The 23967-nt window shown below is 43.9% G+C and overlaps 1 protein-coding gene across 8 annotated transcripts in view; it reads right to left on the bottom strand.

Annotated features, from left to right (window-relative positions):
* The window catches only part of NCOA1 (nuclear receptor coactivator 1), a 321680-nt gene that overhangs the window by 152223 nt on the left and 145490 nt on the right, over nucleotides 1–23967 (bottom strand). Inside the window, exon 3 of one of the 8 annotated variants that reach the window (XM_077331659.1) lies at nucleotides 17659–17792. The exons of 6 other annotated variants lie outside the window; for them this stretch is intronic. The gene's annotated coding sequence lies outside the window, so the exon portion shown is untranslated. The remainder of the gene's footprint in view (nucleotides 1–17658; nucleotides 17793–23967) is intronic. One more of the 8 variants, XM_077331668.1, reaches the window with a different exon arrangement.

Raw genomic sequence — 23967 nt, 5'->3', positions numbered from 1 at the left:
TAAGGAAGGCCGAGCGTCAAAGAATTGAGGCTTTTGAACTCTGGTGCTGGAGAAGACTCTTGCGAGTCCCTTGGACTGCAAGGCGAACAAACCGGTCAGTCCTAGAGGAGATCAACCCTGACTGCTCTTTAGAAGGCCAGATCCTGAAGATGAAACTCAAATACTTTGGCCACCTCATGAGAAGGAAGGACTCCCTGGAGAAGAGCCTAATGCTGGGAGCGATCGAGGGCAAAAGAAGAAGGGGACGACAGAGAATGAGGTGGCTGGATGGAGTCACTGAAGCAGTAGGTGCAAACTTAAATGGACTCCGGGGAATGGTAGAGGACAGGAAGGCCTGGAGGATCATTGTCCATGGGGTCGCGATGGGTTGGACACGACTTCGCACATAACAACAACAACAACAAATATATATATATATATATATATATATATATATATATATATATATATATATATATATATATATATATATATATATATATATATATATATATGTATATATATGTATATATATGTATATATATGTATATATGTATATAAAATTATAATGCTTGCCTTGAGGACAGATGAGCTATTGTAACATGTTTTTCAAAACAAAAGGCAAGATTTCAAATAGTGTTAAAATAACACAGCAGCCATTTTGATCAGAGCCTCTTGTGGCGCAGAGTGGTAAGGCAGCCGTCTGAAAGCTTTGCCCATGAGGCTGGGAGTTCAATCCCAGCAGCCGGCTCAAGGTTGACTCAGCCTTCCATCCTTCCGAGGTCGGTAAAATTAGTATCCAGCTTGCCTGGGGGGTAATGACTGGGGAAGGCACTGGCAAACCACCCCGTATTGAGTCTGCCATGAAAATGCTAGAGGGCGTCACCCCAACGCTAGAGGGCGTCACTCGGTGCTTGCACAGAGGATACCTTTACCTTTACCTTTACCATTTTGATCACATGCTATATTTGCAGAACGTTTCAGGTTCATGACATCTCTAGCCAGGCTAGCTTTTGGTGGAAATTCACACAGTGCTCCCATACATAATCGATGGCAGCTCAAATGTGTTCCTTACACTCATTAAAGGTATATTACACGGGAGCAGTAACAACAGTGCTGGATCCCAGGATTGTTAGCCTGTGAGCTTAAAGTCCCTCAAAGGAGCTCTTCTGTCTGATGGAATAAGTAGAGTCCAGTTTGAATATGTATGCATACATTAGAGGGGCCTATGCACAAATCTGGCAATCATTAGTTCCAGCCCCACTTCAGTAATTACTGCCACCACCTGGAATACTGTAGTGTTTAACAGGGAACACGGCTGAGCAGCCCCAGGTCAACTTGAGCGTGTGTGTTTACACAACAGGGAGCCTTCCTTGTCCACTCCTCCTTGAAGCAAGATCAAAAACACAAAAGCTTATGCTGAAACAAAATACTGTTAGTCTTTAGAGTGTCCTAAGACTCCTGTTTGTTTTGGCTTGAAGAACCTCACTATGGAGATCAAAAGATCACACATATTAATCATCAGTGATTAACTCAATAAAGAGGCTTGCACCACCTCTCTCTGTAAAATATTAGGCAGGTCCTTGTATGATCTTGCAACTTTGCATTTGCTATAGAAGCCTTGTTTCATTTATATATTATTTGTAAGGATCCAGCCTGCTCCTATATTTCCCCAACCCCAAGCATTTGAATTTTAAGTAAACATCTCAAAAATGGCATCACTAGAGAAGAAAAAGGCTGCCATTTTATAATCTTGGCTTTTAAAAAAATGTGCGAGAATCAGATTGTCTCAGATTATGTGGGAACACATAAACTGCCACAACCTGATGACTGTGCCCCTGCCAGCACACTTGAGAGGGGTGTCCTGCTACCCATCCTGGGTCTCCTGCTCAGTGGTGGCCCAAGGGGTGGCTTCTGCCTGGCTGCTGACCTGGGCTGGCCTGGCGTTTATGGCCAGGCGGGGCCCGTAGCTCCATCCAGTCTGCAGGCTTCTTTGGCCCTCCCTCCCTCTGCCCTGGAAATGCCTGGAGGGGATCGGGGGAGCTGCTGGCTCACCATGAGTCAAGCCACGCTGGGGTGGGTGTCGAGGTCCAGTGGGCGGTGGTGGCAGAGAGGACTTCAGGTGCCCTTACTTCTCTTCACCTCATCTGTGCCGGGCTAACTGCTCCGTGGTGCTTCACAGCATTCCCACCGCTGGACCTCTTGCCCAGTCCGCCGGCCACACCCCCAATCCCTGCTCCTGCATCTGCTGAGTCCAGGCAGCCACCGCCATTGCTGCCACCATCACCGTTGCCACTGCTGCCATCATAGCAGCTGTTCCCGCCAGTGTAGCAGCTGTTCCCGCCAGTGGGAATCACTGCCACCACTGCAGCCGCTGCTCATAGTGGCATGGTCCCTGGGATGGGACCACTGATGTCACATCCGTGGCCATTTCTGTCCCAGGAGTCACGCCTATAGATGTTCCCACATCAAAAAACTAAATTAAGGAATTCACATACAAGATGCAGCAATGGTTTAAAAAAGAGATTGGACAAACTCATGGAGCATATATCTATTACTATTAGCCTCAATACCTAGAGAAATTCAATGTAGTATACCCCAGACTACCAGTATCTACATAGCAGTAGGTACAGCTTGTAAGTATTCAAGCCAGACAGGTCACCTCTGTCTTGAAGTGTTCTCTTAGCACTGGCAGCCACTGAATCTCATACTAGATATCAATGGAGGGCAAATTGTGATGTCATCACATTCCACAAGCCAGCTTGGTTTAGTGATTAAGAGTGGTGGCTTCTAATCTGGGGAGTCGGGTTTGATTCCCCACTCTTCCACACACAGCCAGCTGGGTGACTCTGGACTAGTCACTGTCTTGTCAGAGCACCTTCCCACAGAGCAGTCTCTCTCAGAACTCTTTCAGCCCCACCTACCTCACAGGATATCTGTTGTGGGAAAATGAAGGGAACATGACTGTTTGAGACTCTTCTTCAAACCCATTCCATTAAAATATGCAAAGTGAGACAACAATACAGACCATGAATACCACTGAGCTTTCTTCATACTATTTGTGTACATATTTTTGTGGAAGGATAGAAAGTGGAGGATCAAGTGCACAATCAAACCAGCTTAGATGTTACCTCTGAATTACATACCTAGAAAATGCAAATACCAATTTAACATCATGTGACAAGGCACCCAGAGACTAGAAGATGTAAGTCAACAAGGTCTTCCCAGATGGAAAAGTAAGGTTGAGCTTTATTGCATCATTGCACTTTCAGTAATTATAGTCACCCTCACTAATAAGGCCTCTTAATTGGAAAGAAACATTTCTGGAGCCCATAGATTATGTGGAAGGCATTAATGATGCTGCATCAAAATGTCAGATTCCCTTCTGCATTGCCTTAAAAAAAACGCAAACACCTGGAAACTTTCAATGTCCCTGCCTGGAGACCACATCCTGGAAAGTCACCCAGGCTTTGTAGCTCAGATGGTAGAATCAGCACTTAAAGGACTTACTTGGAATCAATCCAGAATCTCTAGCCTTCAGTCCCAGAACATTCAAACAAGGTAGAGTAATTAATATCTAACACCCTTGCCTTTTAAAACTAGGTGCTGAGCCAAGGATCCCTTGAATGTCATGTGTGGGAGTTCTCAGACCTTCCCAGCAAGGGCTTCCTGAGAGACTTTAAAGGAGGAAGCATCAATGTAAACTAGGGCTTGGACCTCAGCTCCTAGCCCAGAAGTAACAAAGGCATACATGAGCAGTGGTCCCCAGCCCCCGGTCCGGAGACCAGTACCAGTCCGTGGATCAGTCGGTACTGGGCCGCGGCTCCTCCTCGTCCTCCTCCCCGGCTGCTGCCCTGCCACTCTGCTGCCGGCTCACCTTTGGTGCTCTCCAGCGGCCACCATGGCTGGGGCTCCCCCTCGGCGTGGCACTGCGCAGCTGCTGCTGGCAGCGCCCCCCAATGGGTGGCGGAAAGTCAGGGGCACCGGCGGGTAAGCAAGAGGAGCCTTGGCTCAGGTGGCAACAGCAACGTCCCTTGGCAAAAGACTACCCCCCCGGGCCTCAGTAAAATTGTCAAGCATTGACTGGTCCCCGGTGATAAAAAGGTTGGGGACCACTGCTCTAGAATATTTTGGAGGTGGAGATTTGGGTTGTTTGGGGTTTTCCTTCACATCATTTATCCTGCCCTCCCCCATACAATTTGTTCTGTGTCCTCAACCACCAAGCCCTGTTGAAAACTGCTATAGAAAAATAAGAGGAAACCCAGAACGCATGCAGATCATCACTCAAATCTGCAGCATACCACATGCTTGCAAGAAATGCTATGGAGAAACAGGAAGAGGGAAGGGAAGGCTTTTGAGCTGCCAACTCCGCCTGCTTCCTGATCTTCTGCCCAGCTTGCAGCTCCAGCCCTCCAACTAAGCAGGCTTTGCATGCAGGTGCAATAGTGCATGTGCTGGCTGATCTCTAGGACAGATGTGATGGCAGGTGAAGTCAACACACCACTACACTGCAGCTAAATTTGAGACATATTTACCTGCATTACAGTACAGCATCACACGAAAGGATATGCGGGTGCAAGACTTCTGCCACACAGCTCACTATGTGACCTTGGGCCAACCATTCTCTCTCAGCATGGCAGAGAGGTTAGAGCAGGGGTAGTCAAACTGCGGCCCTCCAGATGTCCATGCCAGCATTTGCTGGCAGGGGCTCCTGGGAATTGTAGTCCATGGACATCTGGAGGGCCGCAGTTTGACTACCCTTGGGTTAGAGTATCAGAGTAGGATCTGAGAGACACAGGTTTAAATCCCAATGTGCTATGGAAGCTTGCAGGGGGATCATGGGCCAGTCACACACTCTTAACCTAACCTATCTCACAGGGTTGTTGTGAAGGTAAAATTAAGGATAAAAGAATACCGTAAGTTGCTTTGGATTCCCACTGGGGAGAAATATGGGGTATAAATGAAGTAAGTAAGAATAAAAGAACCCAACCAAAAAGGGGTGTTGTGAGAATAAAATGGCAGACTAGAGAATCTGCTACATTGCCCTGAGGTCCTAGGAAGATGGGCATGATAAAAATACAATCCGGGAAGAAATGTATACAGCCATGTTAGAAGTTAAGTTTCGTTAGCATCTGCCCGTATAGGGAGAAATTTAGTGATCAGCTCTTTCTCTGGATTTCTGATCAGGATATGGGTGCAAGGCAAATACTCCTTACTACACAAACTGATGCTGTAAGCTGACTAGCTACCAATATGGTTTCACTCCTCCCCACCTGGTTAGCAGTAATTGGTATTCAGAATCTAGAGAGCAGTCCAACCTAGTTTCTGGGGCCAGCGCTTGGAGCTATATCACCACTGTGATCTGCCAAAGCACTGCCCATTATTTCAAAATTAAAGTGCCAAGCAAATCTTTCTTTCTGCATCCTGCTGTGTGTAAGTGGCCACTATCACTGATATTATGAGCAAAGAGATAGGCGAGGTTCTTACAAGGGCTGCTTTGAGCTTGGTGGATCTGATTTCCTTCCACCTTCCAAGGTCTACATTTTGTGCTTCAGACTATTAGGCTTTCTTTTAACCTTTGCTCAGCATAATTCTACAGCTACCCAGTGATGATGACTGTTATTATTCTCATTAGCACGGGGAGTCCTCCGTGTCTCTATGGCACTTCACAAACAAAGCTAGCTTAGCAGCAGCAGTCCACCCTGTGCAAGCCCCCCTCCCTGCCAAGGGATCAATATCTCACTGCCCTTATTATTTTAATTCCAAATGCCTCGTGTGAGGTTTCAAAACAGAAATAATTATAAGCTAGTGATGAAAGTTTCTTACTTCCCACAGAGCGCAGGAGACCTCGGGGTTCAATTAAGTGACAAGAGAAAACAATGAAGATAGTACCCTGGGTTTGCACTCCCTCTCCACAACACGCTTGGCTTGTTATTTTTATCTGTGCCACAGCTTAGGTAATCAGACTTAATTGTCACCCAGATGGGGCCCCGAGGCTTTTGCTCAGGTGGAAATGTGCTTCATAGCAAAAGTCCCCAACAAGGGATACAAGACCAACCATTAAGAGACTTCCTTCTTTACCAAAGGGGCATAAAAGCTCTCTTTCGGGGCTGGAGGCGGGAGGATGAACACAACAGGCTTCTTTCAACCTTGACAAAAGGCAAATTGGATTGAAGAATAGGTGAAACAAGCAGGGACACAGCAGCTGGATCCCAGCGAGGAAGTCTAATCCGAAAGCGCTACAGGGATTCACAGAGAAGCACATGAGCTACTCAGGCTAGTTATTTCTAAGACGCTTCTTCACTTGTCTGGCTATAATTTCCTCCTTTGGCCAGAGTTTAGTGGGTCACATTCCTGCTGGGTATCCCACAAGTCTCACGTGTGGGATTTGTTCAAGGCTCACTGGCCAAGAGGTAAAGGTAAAGGTATCCCTTGTGTAAGCACCAAGTCATGTCTGACCCTTGGGGTGACGCCCTCTACGTTTTCATGGCAGACTCAATACAGGGTGGTTTGCCAGTGCCTTCCCCAGTCATTACCATTTTACCCCCCAGCAAGCTCGGAAGGATGGAAGGCTGAGTCAACCTTGAGCCGGCTGCTGGGATCAAACTCCCAGCCTCATGGGCAGAGCTTCAGACAGCATGTCGGCTGCCTTACCACCCTGTGCCACAAGAGACTCATCGGCCAAGAGATGTACTCTCAAAACCAAAAGGAGCAACTCATGTCACTAAAGCAGACTACAGTAGTTTGAAGGTTGTGGGAATAACCTGATGGCCCAAAGAGCAGAGGCAGTCAAACTGGGCTCATCAGTTCTTATGTGACCATATGGGGAACCCATTAGCAGAAGCACCTTCCTACTCCATGTTCACCCAGCCTTGCTTCCCCAGTACTCAGGTTGGCCTCAGGTCCTGGCGTTTTATTACTGAGGTTCATATGCATACCGATGTCCTTTTGTTTGCACTTCTGCCAACAACAGTTACACATCAAGTCAGAGCCAAAAAGCGACACGCTCTTGATGAAGATTTGGATTAGAGAAGAAGGGTGAACTTTTGCTGGCAGGAGGCAGCAAGCAGAGGCATGTTTCGAAGAGGTGAACACACATGAAGCCTCTGGGGGTTAGAAAAGAATGTAGTTAATTTATGCTTATGAAGACAAACATGGAAAGAACATCTTCGCCTCCTGAACTCTACTATGTAAGGCCGGCTTTTGTTTTTCAAAACTGCAACTATTTTCCATCTACAAAATGCCTAATGAAATCCAGATTTCATCCTTAAAGACAAAAGTGACACAGACAAAATTAAAGGCTGAATTCTGGAATCAAGACAGCATCTTGTTTAGATTATTTTATTCTATCTTCATACTATTCTCAAATACATAAGGTGGTTTGAATAAAAAATTACGACATAATATCAGAAGCACAATAAAACTACTAAAATGATTAAAATCTCAGCAGTATTATCACAATTTAAGCCTAAGCAGTTTCATGATGCTGGCTGGCAGCCAGAGTGGGTAGCATTGGGAAATTCCTGGGAAATTTGGGGGAGGGGGGCTTGATCCCTGCTACCCGCTGTAATTTACGCCCCTGTACTTGGGTGCTGTCAGTGACAGAATTTCCAAAAGAAATGTAGAAGTGATTTTATGATTCTTTCAGGATCACCAGAAACCATAGCGTTGCTGGTGATTCCTAGAAAAAAGCTGATACCATTTTCGGTTTGCCCCTGGAAGTGACATCATGCCATTTCCTTAGGGCCTTTTAAAGCATTTTCCACATTTTGAGCAGCAGCAGGAAACAGGAGCAGGGAATGGGGGACCTGCCTGGCATGAATTTAGCAACCGTAGTTGTAGGTGCAACCACTGGTATGGAGTCCATCTTGGAAGTTGGTCACTATCATGTGAAATACTGAAAAAAACCCTTGTTCAGCTGTGTCCAAAGTCACAGTTTAGAGAATGTGGCTATTTGTCAAGGAGCTAGGCCAGGCTTTCTCTAACCCCTTAAAAATATATGTATTTACTGCCTTCTGGTCTCTTCATTGTGCCTTGGGGAAAGCTTTCTCATGGCAAGGTCAAACGGTTTCCTACCTGTGAAAAGACTTAGCTTGTTGAATCAAAAACTAACAATCATGTTGACCGCCCACAAGAAAAAAAAAACAGCCAATGATGGGCCTGGAGGGGTGGGAAGGGGAGTGACTCCAGGTGGGTGTGTACACAGCTATGCTTCCCAATTATATTCTGCATGATTGCACCACTTCTGGGGTTTCTCAAAGCCAGAAGAATGTTTCAAGGGTTTCTCGATTATACAAAAAGCTGAGAAAGGCTGATCTAGACACACTATAAAAATCCATCTTGGTTTTCTTGGCCATAGGATAAAGCAGGGGTAGTCAAAGTGCGGCCCTCCAGATGTCCATGGACTACAATACCCATGAGCCCCTGCCAGCATTCGCTGGCAGGGGCTCATGGGAATTGTAGTCCATGGACATCTGGAGGGCCGCACTTTGACTACCCCTGGGATAAAGCATATCCAGCCATAATACAAAGCCGCTCTCACATATTTGTCAAAGCTCTGGGATTTTTTTTTTGTACACGACCACAGTAATTCACGTGGTTTCCCAACCTACCATCTCCGTATCAAGATAACACGATTCAGGCTACTTGTTGAGGATTTGTGGTTGGCAGGCTTACTGAGCACTTGGGGGGAAGTAAAAAAACAATTTAGAAGTATGAAATCTTCAGTCCGGAAAGCATAATGCACTTTAGCAAACAAAAAAGAAGTAAAACAGCATTGTATACTTATCAACTTTATATATGTAGAATCACCTTTACAAAAGGGCCTTTTACTATGTCAACAAATGTTAAAGAGATATAAGCTACATATTCACTTTGTTGTTGTTAGGTGTGAAGTCGTGTCCGACCCATCGCGACCCCATGGACAATGATCCTCCAGGCCTTCCTGTCCTCTACCATTCCCCGGAGTCCATTTAAGTTTGCACCTACTGCTTCAGTGTCTCCATCCAGCCACCTCATTCTCTGTCATCCCCTTCTTCTTTTGCCCTCAATCGCTCCCAGCATTAGGCTCTTCTCCAGGGAGTCCTTCCTTCTCATGAGGTGGCCAAAGTATTTGAGTTTCATCTTCAGGATCTGGCCTTCTAAGAAGCAGTCAGGGCTGATCTCCTCTAGGACTGACCGGTTTGTTCGCCTTGCAGTCCAAGGGACTCGCAAGAGTCTTCTCCAGCACCAGAGTTGAAAAGCCTCAATTCTTTGACGCTCGGCCTTCCTTATGGTCCAACTTTCACAGCCATACATTGCAACTGGGAATACCATAGCCTTGACTAAACGCACTTTTGTTGGCAGGGTGATGTCTCTGCTTTTTAGGATGCTGTCTAGATTTGCCATAGCTTTCCTCCCCAGGAGCAAGCGTCTTTTAATAGATTCACTAAATAGTGCACAATACAAGCCTCTCTGAAAAAGATATTAAGGAGGCTACATTGTTACTGTAACTATAAGTAATGTTTTTCATTGCAATTAACTGTTTCATTGTTAACCTATTATCTCACCTAAAAAAAATCTATGTGCCCACAATGTACACTCTCTGGAGCACAACAGGTATCTGCAACCCCCCCCTTTTTCTTTCTATATACCTGCATAGGTGTGCCAGCCTCCAGGAATTACAAGTGATCTCCAGGTGAAAAAGGTCAGTTCCCCCGGAGAAAATGGCTGCTTTGGAGGGTGGACTCTATGGCATTATACCCCACTGAAATCCCTCCCCTCCCCAATTCATAGAATCATAGAATCATAGAGTTGGAAGGGGCCATACAGGCCATCTAGTCCAACCCCCTGCTCAACGCAGGATCAGCCCAAAACATCCTAAAGCATCCAAGAAAAGTGTGCATCCAACCTTTGCTTGAAGACTGCCAGTGAGGGGGAGATCACCACCTCCTTAGGCAGCCTATTCCACTGCTGAACTACTCTGACTGTGAAAAATTTTTTTCCTGATATCTAGCCAATTCACACCTACTCCCAGTTCCACCCCTAAAGTCTCCAGGTATTCCTGAATATGCAGCTGGCAACCCTATACCTACATCAGTTCTCCCTAATTTCTCTGCAGCACACAGTGCTTTCCATTCTCTGTCAGTATCTGTTGCTCTCTTTTACCTCTTCTGGATCTTTTCATCTCTCAGTTTCCTCCCTCCCCCCCCCCTCCACTCTTTCCGTTCCAGCACTTTTCATTTCAGTCTCTCTGTTTTGCTCCCGCCCCTGCCACAACCTAATTTCTACTCCTTTCTCTACAGCATACAAGGCATTGGCTGGCTCATCAGTTCTTTGAAAGTCTCAATCTCTGCCAGACACTGTGATTCTCCCAAGCCCAATCCTGAAGGACCTGGGTGGCCCTGGGCTTTCTCTTAAAGATGTGGATAAGACAGCAGCATTTACAGTTCCCACCAGGAGGCTACAAATATACCAGGAGAGGGACGGCCACAGTCCCAAGGGGCCTTAAGCTATGCAGACCTAACAGGTCTTTCTTGGAAAGCAAAGTTCAGACTGTCTTAAACTGGATGAGACAGTCAGCAGCATTACTATGGAAACTTGGGCCATTAGACCCAATGACACTGAGTCACACAGGACTCTTCCCTCTTCAAGGAAAAATGTCTTTGAAGTATAGTGATTATCACAACCCCTCTTGAGCCAGGGAATATCTTTAGAATCTTTTGAAGTGGCTATCAAACAACAAGAGGCTTCAAAAAAGATTAGATCGTCCAAAGGACTGACTCAAGGAAAGGAGACTGCATTTTAACAATTTCACCAGTGTAGTCTGATCACTTTTGAAAGAAAAATCAGGTTCAGCAGAATAGAAAGGCAAAGATTCAGTCAGAAGTGTGTGTGTGCACGCGCATGTGCATTTACAGCCGGGGAAGAAGAAGCTAAGCACAACCTAGGTAGACCTTTCCTTCCCTTTTTTTAACCATCAAGCTTGTTAAACACAGGGAGGGACATTTAAACTTCTATCATTATGTCCATATTTAATGAAAAGTGCTACCTAATTTAATTCCATAACCAGTTTGCAGTACCTGCCTCATGTCATCCTGATGAGTGGCAATAGCCAGAAAATGCCCAGCCATTGCCCAGTTCCAGCAGCATCTACCTATGATAGTGTGATCACAAGAAGTTATGAATCTTCCATGCCATCATACACATTGGGATCGTGTCCAAAAAGCCCCAATGGAACACAATGGGAAAATGGGCAAATGAGAACAAGATGCAGTTTAATAAAGATAAGTGTAAAGTTCTGCATCTGGGTCAGAAAAATGAAAAGCATGCCTACTGGCTGGGGGATACGCTTCTAGGTAACACTGTGTGTGAACGAGACCTTGGGGTACTTGTGGATTGTAAGCTAAACATGAGCAGGCAGTATGATGCAGCGGTAAAAAAGGCAAATGCCATTTTGGGCTGTATCAACAGGGGCATCACATCAAAATCACAAGATGTCATAGTCCCATTGTATACGGCACTGACCACACCTGGAGTACTGTGTGCAGTTCTGGAGGCCTCACTTCAAGAAGGACGTAGATAAAATTGATAGGGTACAGAGGAGAGCGACGAGGATGATCTGGGGCCAAGGGACCAAGCCCTATGAAGATAGGTTGAGGGACTTGGGAATGTTCAGCCTGGAGAAAAGGAGGTTGAGAGGGGATATGATAGCCCTCTTTAAGTATTTGAAAGGTTGTCACTTGGAGGAGGGCAGAATGCTGTTCCCATTGGCTGCAAAGGACGCCCAGTAATGGGTTTAAACTACAAGTACAACGATATAGGCTAGATATCAGGAAAAACTTTTTTTCACAGTCAGAGTAGTTCAGCAGTGGAATAGGCTGCCTAAGGAGGTGGTGAGCTCCCCCTCACTGGCAGTCTTCAAGCAATACACATTTTTCTTGGATGCTTTGGGCTGATCCTGCGTTGAGCAGGGGGTTGGACTAGATGGCCTGTATGGCCCCTTCCAACTCTATGATTCTATGATTCTATGATTCTATTCAATGAAACTCAGCCTGTTACAGCAGCATGCAAATACACATGTTTGGGTCTGGCCTCTAAGCCCATGCAAGGAACCTTCATGCAGCTATCAGGTTTTGGGGAAGTTATTTAAATAGGATCACCAGAGAAATCTAACCCCCAATTTTTCCCAGTCTGAACTACCACCTGACATTTCAACAGTCCCAAGTGGGTCTGGATTAGCACCAGGTATCAAGGAGGACAGATTTTTCGGACTATTCAAGCCTCATTTGTAATGTATACAAAAAAAAAACCCTCACTGTGAAAACTGATGCTCACTGAAACCAAGAGCGTGATCCAGTGCACCAGACAGGAAGGGTGATTATGTGTTCCCACTTCCACTAACAAGTCATTAATGCTGAGAACATCATTTGCACTGGTTGTGTTATTGGAACCTACATTTTATATATTGGTGATAATTTTACTTTTTAGCAGGCAATTCTTGTATCATCAAACCACAACACCCTGTCCCAATTTGAATGAGAAACCATGACTTGTACAAGGCCACCCACAGCTTGGCAAGTGTGCATACCTAAAAAATCTAACTCTCGCTTCATGCTAACCCTGATTTGGAAGCCGCAGAAGAGGTACTTGTCCTACAAAAATGTAGAACTGGAAGGAGTCCTCAAGGATCATCTAGTCCATCCCCTGCACAATGCAGGAAACACATCACTACTCCCCCAACATACACACACAGTGACCCTTGCTTTATACACAGAGAAAGGGAAAAAGCTTCAGAGTCCCGGGACCAATCTAGCCTGGAAGGACATTCCTTCTAGAGGCCAAAGTGGTGAACGGCACTGCCATGGGCACACGGAAAAGGACCACAAGAGCCAAGTACTGGCTCATCCCTTCCTGCCCTCCCTCTCATGATCTGCTTAAATTCACAGTGATGTACTCCTACAAGAAAAGTACTTTTCATTTCAGTATTTGATATTAGGATAACTGTATAGCCAAAGGAGAAAAATAAAAGCCCAAGGAAAAGTTTAGTAAGCTGATGCTTCGTAGCTAAATACTAAGGCCCAGAATTCACCCTTTGATTCCCCTGCCTCCACACTATGGCACAAATTGAAATTAGGAAGGAAAGAGTTTTTTACAGATAGACAGACAGACAGACATCTCACACACATGACACTAGAGTGGTCTTGACTTGAGTGTTAGAAGAATACAATACCTGAACCATCTGAGGAGGACTAATTGTTGCATCTCAAGTAAGTGAATACCATCAGCCTTGAGTAGAACTTGCACCAGGTGTGGGGAAGAATGAGAGGCAACCACCACCAAAAGGGACACAGAGAAGAAATTCCTCGGTCCTGCATGGAAGGATATGGCCACTTTGAATTGACTATTCTTGTCAGACTCAATGGAGATGCTGAAAGATTAACCACATCTTAATTGCTGCCATATAAGACAGGGATATAAAACACAATCAAGTCTGATTTATGGTTGGCCTTTTCTTAGTGACTCTATGTGGAATATAAAAAACATCCTCTGCCTGGAGACCTGCTTGCAGTGATATTCCAAGCAGAGTGAACTTGCAGGGAGACAAGCAAAAAGGAGGAGACAGTAGTCAAAAAGTTATCCGAGAGCAGTCAAACTTTTTCTGCAGTCACACTAGGCAATATGTTGATCCCTGATGGTTCTTACCCACCAAGACCTGGATATAATGGGGTCATTAATAGGACTGCATGCACAGCTTTGTTCACAGAGCTGTATGAGCATGGTTTTGGACTCATTTTCTTTGAGATACAGAAGATACAATCAGTCAGAGAAACCAGGATACAGACATAGATGGTAACACCTGTGTATTAACATGAGAGGTCAGGTGCACAGCATGAGTAGGCAGGATGCTTCACAGCTGAAGAGTTTTTTTTTACCATCCTGACCTTGCCAAAATTCTTTTTTTAATGCATGGTAACAAAAACCTTTTTTAAAAAAACATTTCAGTTAATTTTTAAAAATTCCACAGTTTTGATACTGCAACTCAAAGGGTCCTTTCCTGTGTTGTGTCCATGCAGCCTCAGATGAGGAAGGCATCCCCTGAAAATGACCATAATGATTGGATAGATTCATGCAGAAACCCAAACCAGTGTCATGCCATCTGATGTGGAAACAGTGAGACAGCCCTGACAACTAGAGGGTCAACTAGAGGGTACAGAAGCATCAGGAAGCTCTTGGATCTTCTGTCTGGTTTCTAGAGTTCCAAGTGAAAGCGATGGCAAGAATTACCACTGCAGTGGCAAGAATTACCATTGATAATTAGTTCCCTACTAGAGGGGGGCATGCAAAAACTAGTAGGGGCATTCCTCATGATGCCATTTCCCCTCACCCTCTTGCTTGCAGTACCCCTCCCTTGCAGTATCTGCAGCCTCTTCCTGCCCACTTATTTACTTTTATCTGTTTTCCTCTCAAATCTTACTCAATGATTTGCCCTTTTTCCTGTTCACTTCCCCTATCCTTTCCCTGACTCTCTCTTTATCCCCCATTAATGGAAGTCTGGGATCCTAGCAATCCCCAAAGGGCCACCAAGGTGCCACAACACAGTCTCACAACACTTCACTGCCAGATATTGCTTTTTCTAATTTTTGTAATTTTTAAAACATATTTTGTGTCATTCTACTTGTAGAAAGTACCCCCACCTGTCCTTTGCCTGTAGGGCTGCCTCTTCCACCTGCTTGGCTTACATGGCAACAGTGACTACGCCTCTCGCCTTCCCCTTTAGTGGCTCTCACAGCAGTATTTAGAGTGATGGCTCCTATTTTTCCCTTTCCACATATATTGGTACCACCTACCTGGCTTGATCAGTGGTGCTTCTCCCAGCTCTCTTTGTTCCCTCAAAATGATAGCTGAAGAAACTGCTTCTTTAAACTTACATTAGTAAATGGAATAGGGAATGACAGGTCAATACTCATTTAGAGGAATGGAACTTATTTCTATGAGTTTCAATGAAAAAAATTGCTTTAATGGTATCTCATAGCCACTACATATGGCAAAGCTAATCTATGGTAGGTTTTTTAAAAACATAATTTGGGGCCATGTTCAAAAATGTACTCTTTTTGGAAATTGGGAATTCACTTTGTTAATGAAATGTTGAGTTGTAATATACCTCTTTATCCAAAAAGTTATTCTGTTAGGTTATTTGAAATGGCACATTGCCCTTTCAGATGTAGAACTAAGTATTGGGCTTGCTTACAGCTACTAAATTGGCAAATGCAGCCAAATGGAAAAATTTACAACTTCCTCTGGAGGGTAAATGGTTCCACCGTATATGGAATGTTGCATTATTAAATAAATGAGCATACTATCAAAGGGCCCAGATAAATAATTTTAAATGTTCAGATAAATTTGAGTACTGGGTATTGTGGAACAATAAGAAAAAAGAGAAAGTGTTTCCTTATGTATTTTATGAGTTGTTATAATGCCTCTTGGTTTCTTTCCGTAGTTGGGAATATGAAATGCATATTTATGCCCTATTTTGAAAAGTTTTAATTAAAAAACACTGACCGCTACAAAACACTCTATGGACTTCCCTTTTAACAATGCTCTAAAAGTACATCCAGGGTTGAATGCTGTTATCTGCCTGCTTATGAGAATAGCAGGATAGCAGCAAGTTCAACCTTTTCTATACCCTGCACCATTTGCTTATTAGCTGCCAAGACCATTGCGATATACACGTATTATGATCTGCGAAGTCCTGAATTCTTACTCAGACTACAGTCGGATTGGGTTGTCTCTTTCCTTCTGAATGTTTCCATCTCTTATATAAAAGCAAGGTTCTGCTCCAAGTACCATTGCTCAAAATGATACAATCAGTTTACAGACCAAGGATGGTAACCATGATATTCTATGATTCCCTCCTGTAGCAATGTGCCATAGTAGCTTGTTATGTAAGGGAGAGGCTGTGGTTTAGTGGTAGAGCATCTACTTTGCATGCAGAAAGTCACAAGAGCAATCCCTGGCATCTCCACTTAAAAGTATCAGGTAACAGGTGATGTGAAAGATTTCTGAGACTCTAAAGAGCTATTGCCAGTCAGAGTAGACAATATTGACCTTGATAGGCCAGTGGTCTGATTCAATATAAGCTAGAGTCAAGAACTCTAGGATTTGTAAAGAAAGATGCAAGGCGTATCGTGTTTCAAAAGGCTCCTTATCATTGTCAAGGGTGTGTGCATGTATTTTTACTGGATCCAAGTTTAATAACCATTCTCTATGGTTCCAGCATTTTTCTGTTTTAAGTTGCTTTGATGCTTTCAAGATGAAAGCTGGGAAGACATTTTCCCCAATATATAAGAGGATTGATCATGAGACTGACTCGCCTTTTCCAACTATGTCCTCTCCCCCAGGGAAATAGTCTATATAGCTACATAGTTCAAATAAAATTTTAAATTAAAAATGTGGAAAGAACTGGGCTGATAATCAGGGATTCTTTTAAAAGTCATGGTTCCGTTTTAAGACAAAGAAAGTGCAACTATTTACAATCACACCAAGAAAGGGCATGAAATAATGCATGCATGCAGCAGCAAAGCTACTTTGGGCAGGATAGCAACAATAACGATCATAATACTGTTTTAAAATATCTGTAACAGTCAAACACACACACCCTACCCAAATGCACTGTTATTTATCAAAGTCAGGCCTCAAATACTACAACTTTTATAGCTGATTTTTAAAAATGGTACAATTAATATGTGCACTCCAATTTGCCCCATAACTAACTAGAAGGCCTAAGAACTGCAATGACCCAGGATACTCAAAAGATCTATCTCTCTTCCAGTGCAAGGCTCTGCTGAGAAAAGTTTATGAAACCAAAACATGACTTTCCTTTGACAATTTTGGTATTGTATTTGATATTGTAAATTATATCTTGTTTACTAGCCTTTTCCTGTCAAAATAAAAAGCCCTGAGTCTTCAAGACAAAGAAATATATATTTAAATTTGATCAATTCATCACTTAGGTGCCATACAGTTGATCACCTAGAAGTCTATCTGGTAGCCCCACTAAAATGTTTTCTAAAGGAAGATTGCTGGGAAGTAGAACATCTTCTGGAACAAAAAGACTTAAAGGGGAGGGACTGTGTCTCAGTGGTAGAGCAACTGCCTGGCATACAGAAGTCTCCAGGTTCAATTCCTAGCATCACCTCCAGTAGCTGATGTGAAATGGCAAGACAATACTGACTTAAATGGGCCAACAGTCTGATTCAGTATAATGCAGTTCCATGTGTTTATGAGTAAATGTTTTTAAAACAGTTCATGCTTGTGAAGATAGCACAAAATAGCAGAAAGCGCATGGAATGTGGTGCTAGGTACAGCATTCAGCTTCCCAAGAATCAGAGTATGCATTTTGTTTGACAGCAAATTTCTAGTTTTTACAGATGCAAATACTTGCTGAAATCTCACAAATCAGGTGACTAAACAATATCACCAATGTTTGAGGTGGAGGCTTCTGTGTCCCACAGAACTCACTGATTCTCCTCATAATACCAGAAACAAAACACCGAAATCCTATGCAAAGTTACTCCAATAAAACACCAATAAAATGCCAATAAAACCCAGAAAACCAACCACAAGGCAGACCTTTATTAACAGCTAACAGGTCTAAAACGTTGGATAAAAACAAAACAGAGGAATAAATCACAGGCTTACTGGTGTGTGCATGCCAAAGTGGTGTAGTGATTAGTGCTTTGAACTGGTTATGAGAAGACTCAGATTCAAGTCTTATGCTCAGCCACAAAGACTGACGTTGGTCCGCTTACTCTCTCCCGGCCTGGCAGGTCTTTCTGTGCGGACAAAAGGGGAAGGGGATGAAAAGGTAGGAGACAAGGTATTAAAATAGATAATCATAGAAACATAGAGTTGAAAGGGGCCTTACAGGCCATCTAGTCCAACCCCCTGCTCAACGTAGGATCAGCCCAGAGCATCCTAAAGCATCCAAGAAAAGTGGGTATCCAACCTTTGCTTGAAGACTGCCAGTGAGGTATCCAACCTTTGCTTGAAGACTGCCAGTGAGGGGGAGTTCACCACCTCCTTAGGCAGCCTATTCCACTGCTGAACTTCCTCTGCAGCCAATGGGAACAGCATCCTGCCCTTCTCCAAGTGACAACCTTTCAAATACTTAAAGAGGGCTATCATGTCCCCTCTCAACCACCTTTTATTTCTATGCATAATACTCATGCATAGCGCTTGAATGGGCTCTCCAAGAGGTAGTGGCTACTTGAACATCATCTCCTGTAATCTTTTCGGCTATACCACTCAACAGAGAGAGGCTACAGTGGGGAGGAATGCTTCCTCAGCAAACCAACTCCGTTAAGCATGGTGTTTGTCTATGGGATACTGCAAACATTACACATGTCTCATCAACTTTATGAAGTCTCTCTCTTGCTGCAATGTCAAATATTCACTTTGCACAAAAAAGACTGGCAATGATGCAGCCTAGAGTTCAATTCTGAGGATTCCTGACCCTGTCCCATCTTGCCAAACGAATATTGAGGAAGACTTACAGATGCTTTCAACAGATAGAAGGTATATTGCTGTAGCTGGAAGCTGAGACCAGAATAAACAGCTACACCAACTTGAACATATAAATGAGAGCACTGTTGGGTTAGGCATCCTCATCAACCTCATCATTATTATTACTATTATTAATTAGACTTATATCCCACCCCTTTCCAAAGACTCACAGCAGCTTACAACAAAAACCCCCCATAAAATCCACATATAAAACCCATTACACCCAGGGCTCTACAGCCCGTTACATACAAAGACAAAAGATTGGCGGCCTAGCTTCCCACCCCTGAACAGATACAACTGTGTAGATACAACTGAGCCTGAAGAGGGGCCATGCTGTTCCTAGCGCTGGCACTGGCCTCAACCAAAGTGACGGTATGCTCCCAATGAGAATCTTTGATCCCCCAAAGAGGGCCAGTCTGGTAGTGTGTGTCATCTGCGCACAAACAAAATATTACCTTCGTTAAAGATGTGTCATCAAGTCACAACCAACTTATGGCAACCCTTGCAAGGGGCTTTCAAGATGAGAAGCAGAGATGGTTTGTCACTGATTTCCTCATCAATGCCTCCCTTGATAGTCTCCCACCTAAGTACCAACCCTGCTTAGCGTCCAAGATCTGATGAGACCGGGCTATAGCACCTCATCCCACATGCTAATGATAGTCTTACTTTCCCAGAAGACAGTGGAACACAAGAGCAGGAATCCAGTGAAGACAAAGCGGCAAACACTGAAACTAATCTGTGACTGTTAACAGCTGGATCTCAGTATTCACAAGGACAGTGGGGACATAAGGTTCTACATGCCTTTATGTATGGAAAAGGAAGTTCAGCTTTCTGCCTCCAAAGGAAATTCACACAAGCACAGAACCCAGGATGTTCCAGTCTGGTTTTACCCTGTCTGAAAACTTGATTTGAGTGTCCAGTTGGTCCCAAACTTACTAACAAGCCCTTTTTGTCTCCCTTCCTATACCTTCCTTTCTCTGTTGCTTACAGTGGTAGCCATAAACTGCTACCAGCTACCATGTTTTCATAACACTTGCACAATGATGAATATTAATCTGTTTTACAGATAATATATACACTATTCAAGCTACACAAGGAAATCAGAAATATTTTGCAGCTACTGAGAGGATTCACAATCTTCTTCTTAGATTGGTTCCATTTTGGAAGATGAAACACAAAGTTTTTGCTCAAAATTTGAAATCTGTTTGACAGTCTTAATGATGCCAAGATGCTGATGCACTCACAAAACCCCACAGTTTAGATTCTGAACACTCAGGTGGCATAGCAACTTTGATTTGATAAGCTCTTTCATGCACCCATCAGGCAACATGTGATTAAATTCTTAACTCCAATTACTGTTTCTGGCAAGAAGGGAAGATTCACAGAAGTACTCCACTTCCTTCCACAAAAGGCCAGACAGGAGCTCACTACCTTTCTGTAAGAGTTAGAATTAGAATTATCTGTGCAGCATCCATAAGTCCTCTAATTATAATGACAGGGGAAGGTATTTCTATTTATTTATTTTATTTATTCGTATTTTTATACCGCCCTCCCCGAAGGCTCAGAGCGGTTTACATATAACTGAAACTATACATAAAACCATACACATAATAACATTCATATTATTAACTGGTATAACCAGGTAACAGTATAGCATAACAGTATAACATTATAACAAACAGTGGTAACTCAAACAGGTCCAGGAGTCTTAGTGGGTTTCTGGGGGGAGGGGCAGGGGCTCTGCAGATGTTGGTTGGTTGGTCTGGCCTCAGCCAAATGTCCTTTTGCAGGCCCTGCGGAACTGTTTTAGTCCCGTCAGGGCCCTGATCTCCTCTGGGAGCTCATTCCACCAAGCGGGGGCCAGGACAGAGAATGCTCTGGCCCTGGTCGAGGCCAGGCAAACTTCTTTTGGGCCAGGGACCAGTAGCCGGTTGGTGGCAGCGGAGCATAATTTCAGCATAGATGTGGTTCTATTCCATTCAGTCCATGGCAACAGGGAATCGCTTGGTGTAGGAAGGATACGTCAGGATCAGACGAAAAGGAAAAAGAAATGAGAAGGCCTACAGACAGTCATGCTCCCACTTTGCTCCTAGCAGCTCTAGAAGTCACCCACCCACCCAAGGCAAGGCAGAGGTTGGATTACGGTGCTAAAGGATAAAGTCTGATTTCAAGAGTAAACTGCATCAAAGCACACAAGAAAAGCAGCATTCCCTCTAGAAATAAAAATTCCAAGAACGTAACTGCATCCCATTCTCAGTCGGGAAATGGATTCTTGGTAGTTCTGCAGTTCAGTCCCTTGACATAATTGCTTCTAACTTTCCATCCAGACTACATAAACAGCCCTTCTGCCATTTTTCTAGTGGTCTTCTAAAGTGGTCTATCTGAAGTCTGCTATGATGCCCTCAGTTATCCTTCCCCCTTCCCTTCGTGCAGGATTATTTTAGAGGTTATTGAAATTCGCAGCAGACAGCCTGGCCCAGTGCTAAACTATTTTCAGCAACATCCAGTAACTGTTAGATTGTTACTTGCTTTGTGCCAGAACTGCAGGCTGAACAGCTGGCTTTGGCCAAGCTAACACTTGACTGAATGTAGTTATGTATCCTTACATAACTATTTGGGGATGACTACTCTGAAGCAAACGCTCAATTACATTTGTCTGATACATTCTGAAATGTTGAATGCATTCTAATTAAGCATTTTATTAACGCCAAAACAGAAACAAAAAAAAATACACACAACCTGAAGTTAGAATGTAAGAAAATACTGATTTCACATCGTAATCAATAATCCCTAAATACAGGCTCAATTTCACGCAAGATCCATCTCACAGGACATGCAGGTTTACACATATTTAGCAACCAATAAAGGCAGTATATGATACAGAAAGTGCAGAAAAATAGCGGACGCATTGTTTTAAAGTGAAGCCAAAGAATTTTCTTAATTACATGAAACAGTTATGGTATGAGAGAATGCTCCATGGTGATGTTGGGGGGAAGGGGGGGCTCTTATAATAAACTCTTGATCTTTACATTCTCCTTCTATTCACAGAATCACAGAATGATAGAGTTAGAAGGGGTCATACAGGCCATCTAGTCCAACCCCCTGCTCAACGCAGGATCAGCCCAAAGCATCCTAAAGCATCCAAGAAAAGTGTGTATCCAACCTTTGCTTGAAGACTGCCAGTGAGGAGGAGCTCACCACCTCCTTAGGCAGCCTATTCCACTGCTGAACTACTCTGACTGTGAAAATTTTTTTCCTGATATCTAGCCTATATCATTGTACTTGAAGTTTAAACCCATTACTGCGTGTCCTCTCCTCTGCAGCCAACAGAAACAGCATCCTGCCCTCCTCCAAGTGACAACCTTTCAAATACTTAAAGAGGGCTATCATGTCCCCTCTCAACCTCCTTTTCTCCAGGCTGAACATTCCCAAGTCCCTCAACATACCTTCATAGGGCTTGGTCCCTTGGCCCCAGATCATCCTCGTCGCATTCCTCTGTACCCTTTCAATTTTATCTACGTCCTTCTTGAAGTGAGGCCTCCAGAACTGCACACAGTACTCCAGGTGTGGTCTGACCAGTGCTGTATACAATGGGACTATGACATCTTGTGATTTTAATGTGATGCCCCTGTTGATAGCCCAAAATGGCATTTGCCTTTTTTACCGCTGCATCACACTGCCTGCTCATGTTTAGCTTACAATCCACAAGTACCCACAAGTATTCTTGCCCACCTAATGTTGTCAGTTAGTATATAACTCTTTCACAATAGAAATTAGAGATCATTAGGTGGTTTAGCTTTGTGAATTGTGACATTTTGATTATGGTCATCGGGTCCACCATTCTCAAAGGAATTTATTAGAATTCTTTTTAAAAAATTATAATTAATTTGACGGCACTGAATTTACTCAAAAGGAAGATTAGGTTCCATGTCTTACATTAACATATTAGTTATGAGCAAATACAGTTAAGTACTGCAAAACCCTGAATGAGATCAGGATTACTTTATTATCACAATATTAAGCAAAATGCCAGGCCAGCCAACTGACCCCAGAATTGCCACTTAGGAGTACAGGGGCATCCCGCTGCACACGGGAGGGAGAAGGCCTGAGGTGGCCAATATACAGCCCTACTGAGAAACAAAGCCTTATAAACAATCACATTGTAAGAACTAACAATGTTAGAAGGACGGGAACTGGTTAGGTTGCATGGCCACAGGGCCATTCACAACATTTTTCCAGCTCCCTGCTGAACTCCACTTGCCCACAGTGTTGTGTCAACCACAGAAACCATAATGGGTCAGGAGTCACCTATGCTAGTGCAAACTACCAACTCATATAATCAAAGAGCTGGAAGGGATTTCCAGGATCATCTAATCCAGCCCCCTGAAAAATGCAGGAACTCACAACTACCTGTCCACCCACAGTGACCCCAGTTTCATGGCCAAGTGATCCCTCCACCAAAAATCACCAGAACCCAGCCTGGTCTGGAGGAAATTCACCTACCATCCCACAGCGGCAATTAGCAATTCCCTGGGTATGCAAGGAAGGGCCACAAGAGACAAACATTGGCACATCCCTTCCTGCCCACCCACTCACAATCTGTCTAAATTCATAAAAATCAGCACTGATTCTCCCTTGCAAACTTCGTAAGTATGAAGATGCCAGAAGCCTTCTTGAGAAACCAGCAGCAATGCTGGGAACTCTCTGCTAATCTCCTGAAGATCTATCAACAGATTATTAACTGAGGGACCACATAAATCCTTTGTTTATCTCAAAAGGCACATTGTGTCATAGTTTACAAAAATACAGTGAAGTCAGCCATGGAAGAAATACTTTATGCCCGGAGGCTTCAAGAACTAACTAGGATATTGAAGGCACAAGACCAGGAAGTTTGCACATTCAGGATTCTGAAGTGATAGCCAGCTGCACAGCCCACTGAACAAGTGTCATTAGTCACAAACATTATCTTTTAAAATTAAATCTAGAGCTGAAAGAGACTACCTGTCCCAACATGCAATGTTTGCTTCAGCACTGCATCAGTGTGCCAAGAATCTTAGGAGGCATAAAGCTCTCCCTGATGGCTACAAAGAAGTGTCCTGGATTGATTTTAGGCTGTTTGAAAACCAGAGTCAATTCTGTAGTCAGCCCTAGTTAGTTCAATTTCCCCCCCCCCCCCCAGATTAGCCCACAGCTAGTCATATAGCCCACAGCTATATTATCCCATAGCTAGTCCCTTGGACTGCAAGGCGAACAAACCGGTCAGTCCTAGAGGAGATCAGCCCTGCCTGCTCCTTAGAAGGACAGATCCTGAAGATAAAACTCCAATACTTTGGCCACCTCATGAGAAGGAAGGACTCCCTGGAGAAGAGCCTAATGCTGGGAATGATTGAGGGCAAAAGAAGAAGGGGACGACAGAGAATGAGGTGGCTGGATGGAGTCCCTGAG

This window comes from Paroedura picta, chromosome 1 (assembly GCF_049243985.1).
Source record: "Paroedura picta isolate Pp20150507F chromosome 1, Ppicta_v3.0, whole genome shotgun sequence".
NCBI classification, from domain to species: domain Eukaryota; kingdom Metazoa; phylum Chordata; class Lepidosauria; order Squamata; family Gekkonidae; genus Paroedura; species Paroedura picta.
This window is presented reverse-complemented; position numbering and strand designations above follow the sequence as displayed.